The following is a 12,245-nucleotide window of genomic DNA, read 5'->3' as shown; positions in this document are numbered from 1 at the left end:
GGAGGGGGAAGAGCGCCTTGACTAAACCATAAATATGCTAAATTCCTCTTGATATGCAAATTATTTTGTCAAGGCGCCCTTCCCCCTCCAACCCAGCAGCTTAAATAGACGTTCCAAGCCTGGTGGTGTTTCATTCAGACGCTGTCTTCACGACAGACCTGTTCTTCTGAACACCACCAAGCTTGGCAGCGTATATTTAAGTATATACGCTGCCAAGCTTGGTGGTGCTCAATCAGACGCTGTCTCCCCGACAGACCTGTTCTTCACCTGAGGACGGCTGCTTGCGTTGTGGCCGAAACGTCGTGAGAATTGTATTTTATTGTGTTTTATTTTTATTATTTTATTATTTCCCTTCTACGTGACTTTACCGAAAGAACCAAGAAGAAGAAAATGAACGTGTGATGTCGATTTTAAAATGTGGAGGGAAACACTGAAAGGACTTGGAGACGTTTTCACCCGACCACGAGGGGAGGGAGACGGAGGAGACACAGATTCCCAATCTACAACAGGCATCGTCAGGGTTGGGATCGGACCTACGAACCCTGCACACACCAGGCTAGGCAGTTAACATCTCTCCACCGTGACCCTCTGACAAGAGGTCGCAAACGGGTTTTGATTCCTTACCCGTACCCAGCCGCACCAGGGTCGCAAACGGGTACCCGATACCCGTACCCTACCCGTACCCTACCCGTACCCTACCCGTACCCTACCCGTACCCGGCCGGATAGCAGGTAGGGTACGGGTATCAGGTACCCGATTGCGACCTCTGGGATGAAGCCACGTTGCAGGCGCGGGTGGGTTGATTCTATCTTATCTCAATAATTCTTCTTTTCAATCGTCTTTTTCACCTCCCCATCATCTCCCCCCCGTTCTCTCCCCATCATCTCCCATCGCTCTCCTCCCATCATCTCCCATCACTCTCTCCCCATCATTGTGAGAAGAGACAAGACGTTGGGAAATGAGTGACAAACGGCGACTCACCAGTGACTCACGGCCTACCCGTACCCAGCCGCACCAGGGTCGCAAACGGGTACCCGTACCCGGCTGGGTACGGGTAGCCGGGTATCGGGTAGGGTACGGGTATCGGGTACCCGCTTGCGACCTCTGCCCTCTGAGAGCCTTAGTCTGGGTCTGCGAGGTTCGGTGATTAACACTGAACCGTATGGCAGACTTAGTCTGGCTCTGTGTGTTTCCGAGTGTGTGTGTCTCCGTGTGTGTCTCTGTGTGCCTCTGTGAGTGTCTGCGTGAGTGTCTCTGTGTGTGTGTCTCTGTGTGTGTCTCTGTGTGTGTCTCTGTGGGTGTGTGTGTGTGTGTCTGTGTGTGTCCATATGTGTGTGTCTGTGTGTGTCTGTGTGTGTGTCTCTGTGTCTCTGTGTGTGTCTGTGTGTGTGTGTCTCTGTGAGTGTAACCCTACCCTGCCTGGCTAATGAGGAATCTTTAAATACAGCTGATGCCATCACTGGCTCAGACACACACAGACACAGACAAAGGTCCCCCGTGTAGCCCACACCGGCTCTTGGGTCAAGTGCTGCTAACAAGTAGCACCTATGAAACGGCATGGGCCCTTTTGTCTCCCCAGTGCTGACGTAGGATAGATACTGGGACTAGGTACTCATTTAAGGCCGAGTGGACCTAGGTGAAGCTCAAGGCCAGTTCAGATATTTACCACTGTGGGCCGTGACCCAGAGACACTGGGACATGGGGACACGGAGACACGCGGGGAGAGACACGGAGACACACGGAGAGACACACGGAGAGAGACACGGAGAGAGACACGCGGAGAGACACGGGGAGACACGCGGAGAGAGACACGGAGAGAAACACGGAGAGAGACACAGAGAGAGACACGGAGAGAGACACGGAGAGAGACACGGAGAGAGACACGGAGAGACACGCGGAGAGACACACGGAGAGAGACACGGAGAGACACGCGGAGAGACACGCGGAGAGACACGGGGAGAGACACGCGGAGAGAGACACGCAGAGACACACGGAGAGACACACGGGGAGACACACGGAGAGACACACGGGGAGACACACGGGGAGACACACGGAGAGACACACGGAGAGACACACGGAGAGACACGCGGGGAGACACACGGAGAGACACACGGAGAGACACACGGGGAGACACACGCAGAGACACACGGAGAGACACACGGAGAGAGACACGCAGAGACACACGGAGAGACACACGGAGAGAGACACGCAGAGACACACGGAGAGACACACGGAGAGAGACACGGAGAGAGACACGCGGAGAGACACACGGAGAGACACACGGAGAGACACACGGAGAGACACACGGAGAGACACGCGGAGAGACACGCGGAGAGACACGCGGAGAGACACGCGGAGAGAGACACGCAGAGACACACGGAGAGACACACGGGGAGACACACGGAGAGACACACGGGGAGACACACGGGGAGACACACGGAGAGACACACGGAGAGACACACGGGGAGACACGCGGGGAGACACGCGGGGAGACACGCGGAGAGACACGCGGAGAGACACACGGAGAGACACACGGGGAGACACACGGAGAGAGACACGGAGAGACACGCAGAGACACGCGGAGAGACACACGGGGAGACACGCGGAGACACGTGGAGAGACACACGGAGAGACACGCGGAGAGAGACACGGAGACACGTGAGACACACGGAGACACGCGGAGAGACACACGGAGAGACACACGGGGAGACACGCGGAGAGACACGGAGAGACACACGGAGAGACACACGGGGAGACACACGGAGAGAGACACGGAGAGACACGCAGAGACACGCGGAGAGACACACGGAGAGACACGCGGAGAGAGACACGGAGACACGTGAGACACACGGAGACACGCGGAGAGACACACGGAGACACGTGGAGAGACACACGGAGAGAGACACGGGGAGACACACGGAGAGACACGGAGACACGTGAGACACGGGGAGACACGTGGAGAGACACACGGAGACACGTGAGACACGGGGAGACACGTGGAGAGACACACGGAGAGAGACACGGGGAGACACGTGGAGAGACACACGGAGACACGTGAGACACGGGGAGACACGGGGAGACACACGGAGACACACGGAGACACGTGAGACACGGGGAGACACGTGGAGAGACACACGGAGAGAGACACGGGGAGACACACGGAGAGACACGGAGACACGTGAGACACGGGGAGACACGTGGAGAGACACACGGAGACACGTGAGACACGGGGAGACACGGGGAGACACACGGAGACACACGGAGACACGTGAGACACGGGGAGACACGTGGAGAGACACACGGAGAGAGACACGGGGAGACACACGGAGAGACACGGAGACACGTGAGACACGGGGAGACACGTGGAGAGACACACGGAGACACGTGAGACACGGAGAGACACACGGAGAGACACACGGAGAGACACACGGAGAGACACACGGGGAGACACACGGAGAGAGACACGGAGAGACACACGGAGAGACACACGGAGAGAGACACGGAGAGAGACACGCGGAGAGACACGCGGAGAGACACACGGAGAGACACACGGGGAGACACACGGAGAGAGACACACGGAGAGACACGCGGAGAGACACGCGGAGAGAGACACGGAGAGAGACACGCGGAGAGACACACGGAGAGAGACACGAAGAGAGACACACGGAGAGACACGCGGAGAGACACGCGGAGAGACACACAGGGAGACACACGGAGAGACACACGAAGAGAGACACGGAGAGAGACACGGAGAGACACACGGAGAGAGACACGGAGAGACACACGGGGAGACACGCGGAGAGACACGCGGAGAGACACGCGGGGAGACACACGGGGAGACACACGGGGAGACACGCGGAGAGACACACGGGGAGACACACGGGGAGACACACGGGGAGACACACGGAGAGACACGCGGAGAGACACGCGGGGAGACACGCGGAGAGACACACGGGGAGACACACGGGGAGACACGCGGGGAGACACGCGGAGAGACACACGGGGAGACACGCGGAGAGACACACGGGGAGACACACGGGGAGACACACGGGGAGACACACGGGGAGACACGCGGAGAGACACACGGAGAGACACACGGGGAGACACGCGGGGAGACACACGGGGAGACACACGGGGAGACACACGGGGAGACACGCGGAGAGACACGCGGAGAGACACGCGGAGAGACACGCGGGGAGACACACGGGGAGACACGCGGGGAGACACGCGGAGAGACACACGGGGAGACACACGGGGAGACACGCGGAGAGACACGCGGGGAGACACGCGGAGAGACACACGGGGAGACACACGGGGAGACACGCGGGGAGACACACGGGGAGACACACGGGGAGACACGCGGAGAGACACACGGAGAGACACACGGGGAGACACGCGGGGAGACACACGGGGAGACACACGGGGAGACACGCGGAGAGACACACGGAGAGACACGCGGGGAGACACGCGGAGAGACACACGGGGAGACACACGGGGAGACACACGGGGAGACACGCGGAGAGACACACGGGGAGACACACGGGGAGACACACGGAGAGACACACGGAGAGACACACGGGGAGACACACGGGGAGACACACGGGGAGACACGCGGAGAGACACACGGAGAGACACACGGGGAGACACGCGGGGAGACACGCGGAGAGACACGCGGGGAGACACACGGGGAGACACACGGAGAGACACACGGAGAGACACACGGGGAGACACACGGGGAGACACGCGGAGAGACACGGGACGAGACACGCGGGGGAGACACGCGGAGAGACACACGGAGAGACACACGGGGAGACACACGGGGAGACACGCGGAGAGACCCACGCGGAGAGACACGCGGGAGACCGGACACACGCGGGAGACACACGGAGAGACACACGGAGAGACACACGGAGAGACACAGCGGAGAGACACGAGAGACACACGGAGGACACACGGGGAGACGGACACACCGGGGAGACACACGGGGAGACACACGGGGAGACACGCGGAGAGACACACGGAGACACACGGGGAGACACACGGGGAGACACACGGGGAGACACACGGGGAGACACGCGGAGAGACACACGGAGACACACGGGGAGACACGCGGAGAGAGACACGGAGAGACACACGGGGAGACACACGGAGAGACACGCGGAGAGACACACGGGGAGACACACGGGGAGACACACGGGGAGACACACGGAGAGACACGCGGAGAGACACACGGGGAGACACGCGGAGAGACACACGGAGACACACGGGGAGACACGCGGAGAGACACGCGGAGAGAGACACGGAGAGACACACGGGGAGACACACGGAGAGAGACACGGAGAGACACACGGGGAGACACACAGAGAGAGACACGGAGAGACACACGGAGACACGCGGAGAGACACACGGAGAGACACGCGGAGAGACACACGGAGAGACACGCGGAGAGACACGCGGAGAGACACGCGGAGAGACACGCGGAGAGACACACGGAGAGACACACGGAGAGACACACGGAGAGACACGCGGAGAGACACACGGAGAGACACGCGGAGAGACACACGGAGAGACACGCGGAGAGACACGCGGAGAGACACGCGGAGAGACACGCGGAGAGAGACACGGAGAGACACGCGGAGAGACACACGGAGAGACACGCGGAGAGACACACGGAGAGACACGCGGAGAGACACGCGGAGAGACACGCGGAGAGACACGCGGAGAGACACGCGGAGAGACACGCGGAGAGACACGCGGAGAGACACGCGGAGAGACACGCGGAGAGACACGCGGAGAGACACGCGGAGAGACACGCGGAGAGACACGCGGAGAGACACGCGGAGAGAGACACGGAGAGAGACACGGAGAGACACACGGAGAGACACACGGAGAGACACACGGAGAGACACACGGAGAGAGACACACGGAGAGAGACACGGAGAGAGACACGGAGAGACACGCGGAGAGACACGCGGAGAGACACACGGGGAGACACACGGAGAGAGACACGGAGAGACACACGGAGAGACACACGGAGAGAGACACGGAGAGAGACACGGAGAGACACACGGAGAGACACACGGAGAGACACACGGAGAGACACACGGAGAGAGACACGGAGAGAGACACGGAGAGAGACACGGAGAGAGACACGGAGAGAGACACGGAGAGAGACACGGAGAGAGACACGGAGAGACACACGGAGAGAGACACGGAGAGAGACACGGAGAGAGACACGGAGAGACACACGGAGAGAGACACGGAGAGACACACGGAGAGACACACGGAGAGACACACGGAGAGACACACGGAGAGAGACACGGAGAGAGACACGGAGAGACACACGGAGAGACACACGGAGAGACACACGGAGAGACACACGGAGAGAGACACGGAGAGAGACACGGAGAGACACACGGAGAGAGACACGGAGAGACACACGGAGAGACACACGGAGAGAGACACGGAGAGAGACACGGAGAGACACACGGAGAGAGACACGGAGAGACACACGGAGAGACACACGGAGAGACACACGGAGAGACACACGGAGAGACACACGGAGAGAGACACGGAGAGACACACGGAGAGAGACACGGAGAGACACGCGGAGAGACACACGGAGAGAGACACGGAGAGAGACACGGAGAGAGACACGGAGAGAGACACACGGAGAGACACGTGGAGAGACACGGAGAGACACACGGAGAGACACACGTGGAGACACGCGGAGAGAGACACGGGGAGACACACGGGGACACGCGGAGAGACACACGGAGACACGCGGAGAGACACACGGAGACACGCGGAGACACACGGAGTAGACACGTGAGACACGTGAGACGCTGTCTCTCTCCGTCTCACCCGTTGTCCCCCAAGTGTCTCCGCTGGGTCGCGGTGTCCGACGGCTGCAGTCCACGTCTCTCTCCTCTGTCTCCGTTGTCTCCGCTGTCTCCGTTGTCTCCGCTGTCTCCGGGAGACACGGCAGGCGAGATGCACACACACGGGGAGGTAGGTGGGGTAGGTCATGTTTCATGGCTTTATTTTGGTGATTTTCGAAAAGTTTTTTGGGTTTGGCCATGTTTGTGTTGTTGTAGTACAGAGTTAGACTGATGGCCTTAATCTAAGTTGTCTTGTGGTTGTTGTTGTTGTTTGACTTGCATCCCACTGGGATGTTTGCACACAGCGTTGGTGTGTAACGGTGATTTTCCTGCAATATTTTGCTGTCTTTTCTTGGATTTTCTGTTTGCACTCAGTCACATATTCACTTTAAGATGTTTTTTGTTCATGTTTTTGTTTTTTGTTTGCTGCGGTTGCACCCGATTCCCCCAGATGTCACCATCCAACATCAGGCATTCTTTATCCACTGCTGGAGGAGGAGGTGGAGGTAGGGGAGGGGGGGTCTGTGTGTGTACTAGGGAGGCACGGTAGTGTAGCGGTTCATCTTCTTGGTTCTTTCGGTAAAGTCGTCACGTAGAAGGGAAATAATAAAATAATAAAAATGAAAACGTAATAAAATACAATTCTCACGACGTCTCGGCCACAACGCAAGCAGCCGTCCTCAGGCGAAGAACAGGTCTGTCGGAAAGACAGCGTCTGAATGGCACACCACCACGCTTGGCAGCGTATCTACTTAAATATATACTTAAATATACCCTGCCAAGCTTGGTGGTGTTCAGAAGAACAGGTCTGTCGGAAAGACAGCATCTGAATGAGACGCTGTCTGTCTGAATGAGACGCTGTCTTTCCGACAGACCTGTTCTTCACCTGAGGACGGCTGCTTGCGTTGTGGCCGAAACGTCGTGAGAATTGTATTTTATTACGTTTTCATTTTTATTATTTTATTATTTCCCTTCTACGTGACGACTTTACCGAAAGAACCGAGAAGATGAATCCCTGCTGCAGTCACGAAAGAAGCTTTACATCGAAATGTAGTGGTTAGCGCGCTGCGCAATGAACCTGGCGACCCGAGTTCAATTCCCGCTCACGGCCAACACCTGTGACCAGTCTGAACCGGTCCTGAGCCTCCCCTAGGTCGACTCAGCCTCAAATGAGTACCTGGTGTGGTGTGTAAACATCATCACTGGTGAGACAAAGGCGGCCGGGCGTGGTGCTGGCCACCCACCCCCTCGTGTGCCGTGCCGGCCTTCATAGGTGCTCGCTAACAGCACTTGCCCCTACAGCCTGTTAAGGCTACACGGGGAATATTTGTCTTGTGTGGGTATGAGTGTGTGTATGAGTATGTATGAGTGTGTATGAATGTGTGTGTGTGTATGAGTGTGTATGAGTGTGTATGAGTGTGTATGAGTGTGTGTGTGTATGAGTGTGTGTGTATGTGTCAGTGTGTCTGTGTGTGTATGAGTGTGTGTGTGTATGAGTGTGTATGAGTGTGTATGAGTGTGTATGAGTGTGTATGAGTGTGTGTGTGTATGAGTGTGTATGAGTGTGTGTGTGTATGAGTGTGTGTGTATGTGTCAGTGTGTCTGTGTGTGTATGAGTGTGTGTGTGTATGAGTGTGTATGAGTGTGTATGAGTGTGTGTGTGTATGAGTGTGTATGAGTGTGTATGAGTGTGTGTATGAGTGTGTGTGTATGTGTCAGTGTGTCTGTGTGTGTATGAGTGTGTGTGTGTATGAGTGTGTGTGTGTATGAGTGTGTATGAGTGTGTGTGTGTGTATGAGTGTGTGTGTATGTGTCAGTGTGTCTGTGTGTGTATGAGTGTGTGTGTATGAGTGTGTGTGTGTATGAATGTGTATGTATGTGTGTGTATGTGTATGTATGTGTGAGTGTGTGTATGTATGAATGTGTGTATGTGTGAGTGTGTGTATGAATGTGTATGTATGTGTATGTGTGTGTATGTATGTGTGTGTATGAATGTGTGTATGTGTCTGTATGTGTGAGTGTGTGTATGTATGTGTGTGTGTGTGAGTGTGTGTGTGTATGAATGTGTATGTATGTGTCAGTGTGTGTATGTATGTATGTGTATGTATGAATGTGTGTGTATGAATGTGTGTATGTGTATGTATGAATGTATGAATGTGTGTATGTATGTATGTGTATGTATGTATGTATGAATGTATGTATGTGTATGTGTGTGTATGTATGAATGTGTGTATGTGTGAGTGTGTGTATGTATGAATGTGTATGTATGTGTGTGTGTATGTATGTGTATGTATGAATGTGTATGTATGTGTATGTATGAATGTGTGTATGTGTGAGTGTGTGTATGAATGTGTATGTATGTGTGTGTATGAGTGAGTGTGTGTATGAGTGTGTGTTTGTATGTGTATGTGTGTGTGAATGTATGAATGTGTATGTATGTGTGAGTGTGTGTATGTATGTGTATGAATGTGTGTATGTATGTGTATGTATGTGTATGTATGTGTGTGTATGAGTTGAGTGTGTGTATGTATGAGTGTGTGTTTGTATGTGTATGTGTGTGTGAGTGTGTATGAGTGTGTGTTTGTATGTATGTGTATGTATGTGTATGTATGAATGTGTGTATGTGTGAGTGTGTGTATGTATGAATGTGTATGTATGTGTATGAATGAATGTGTATGTATGTATGTGTATGTATGTATGAATGTATGTATGTGTATGTGTGTGTATGTATGAATGTGTGTATGTGTGAGTGTGTGTATGTATGTATGAATGTATGTATGTGTATGTATGTATGTGTATGAATGTGTATGTATGTGTATGAATGAATGTGTATGTATGTATGTATGTGTATGTATGTGTGTGTATGAGTGAGTGTGTGTATGAGTGTGTGTTTGTATGTGTATGTGTATGTATGAATGTGTGTATGTGTGAGTGTGTGTATGTATGAATGTGTATGTATGTGTATGTATGAATGTATGTATGTGTATGTGTGTGTATGTATGAATGTGTGTATGTGTGAGTGTGTGTATGTATGAATGTGTATGTATGTGTATGAATGAATGTGTGTGTATGTATGTGTATGTATGTGTATGAATGTGAGTTTGTATCCGTTTCTTGAGTTTCTACGGCTGGCAACACCGCAATGCGTAATAGCGCTGCAGTGTCAAACACAAGACAAAGTTCCCCCGTATAGCCTTCAACCACTGTTGGGGCAAGTGCTGTTAGTGAACACCTACCAGGGGGTGGGCGGACACTCATAAACACACTCACACACACTCACACTCACACACACTCACACACACTCATACACACATACTCATAGATACACACACACTCACACACACTCATAAACACACACTCACACACACTCATAAACACACACACTCACACACACTCATAAACACACACTCATATACACACACACTCATAGATACACACACACTCACACACACTCATAAACACACTCACTCACTCACACACACTCATAAACACACTCACTCACTCACACACACTCATAAACACACATACTCATAGATACACACACACTCACACACACTCATAAACACACACTCACACACACTCATATACACACATACTCATAGATACACACACACTCACACACACTCATAAACACACACTCACACACACTCATATACACACACACTCATAGATACACACACACTCACACACACTCATAAACACACTCACTCACTCACACACACTCATAAACACACTCACTCACTCACACACACTCATAAACACACATACTCATAGATACACACACACTCACACACACTCATAAACACACACTCACACACACTCATATACACACATACTCATAGATACACACACACTCACACACACTCATAAACACACACTCACACACACTCATATACACACACACTCATAGATACACACACACTCACACACACTCATAAACACACTCACTCACTCACACACACTCATAAACACACATACTCATATATACACACACACTCACACACACTCATATACACACATACTCATAGATACACACACACTCACACACACTCATAAACACACTCACTCACTCACACACACTCATAAACACACACACATAAACACAAACTCACACACACTCATAAACACACACTCACACATAGATACACACACACACTCATAGAAACACACTCACACTCATAAACACACACTCACTCATAGACACACACACACACACTCACACACCCTCATAAACACACACACTCACTCATAGATACACACTCACACTCATAAACACACACTCACTCATAGACACACACACTCACACACTCATAGACACACACACACACTCACAGATACACACACACTCACACACTCACACACACTCATAGACACACACACACTCACAGATACACACACACACACTCACACACTCACACACACTCATAGACACACACACACTCACAGATACACACACACTCACACACACTCATAGATACACACACACACTCACACACACTCATAGATACACACACACTCACTCACACACACTCATAAACACACACACACACTCATAAACACACACTCACACACACTCATAGATAGATACACACACACACACACTTATAAACACACACACTCACATTCACTCATAGATACACACACACTCACACTCATAAACACACACACTCACTCACACACTCAACACACACAACCACTCATAGATACATTAATATATATACACAAATACGACGTTTGTAAAATAAATCTATAATCATGAGGGTTGTTTAAAATTCCGAGGTAATTGGTGACATTCACAAAAGTCGTGCGTTAGTTCCATTCTAGGGCAGCGTTCTTAACCGAGCTTACGCATCACATCAAGATAGAGACTACACACCGATAAGCATTCACACGAAGTGTAAAACATTCTAGATGTTAAGCTTTCGTGACTGCAAGGATTCATACTCTTAGATTTGTTTCGGTAAATTCACGTAGGGAAAAAGAAATAAATAATAAGAAATTTCTTAATTATAGAAAAAAATATTGTATTTTTTTTCGTTTTTCTTTCTATTATTTTATTAGAAATGAAATAATGTATTAGTATTTCTAGAATGAGAATTTTTTATTTTACCCTACGTGGCTTTACCGAAAAAACCTATGAGTATAAAGTGTAAAACAGATTAAAAATAATTAAATTATTGATCGTGTTTTTACGATTGCGTAATCACCCGTTCAATATCGGTTACGTAACAATGCAGCATTTTTTCAGTGCAGCTAATCTCCCTAAAATTAGGACCAAAGCAATGAAACAACCTTAATAAATGAACAATAACAACAAGTCACAACTATCAGTAAGTAAATAAGCGGGCGCGCTATGAAACAATT

The sequence above is a fragment of the Lampetra planeri genome, unplaced genomic scaffold (assembly GCF_965212315.1).
Source record: "Lampetra planeri unplaced genomic scaffold, kcLamPlan1.2.h2 scaffold_384, whole genome shotgun sequence".
Taxonomy (NCBI): domain Eukaryota; kingdom Metazoa; phylum Chordata; class Hyperoartia; order Petromyzontiformes; family Petromyzontidae; genus Lampetra; species Lampetra planeri.
The sequence above is the reverse complement of the archived record's forward strand: the minus strand, read 5'-3'. Positions refer to the sequence as shown.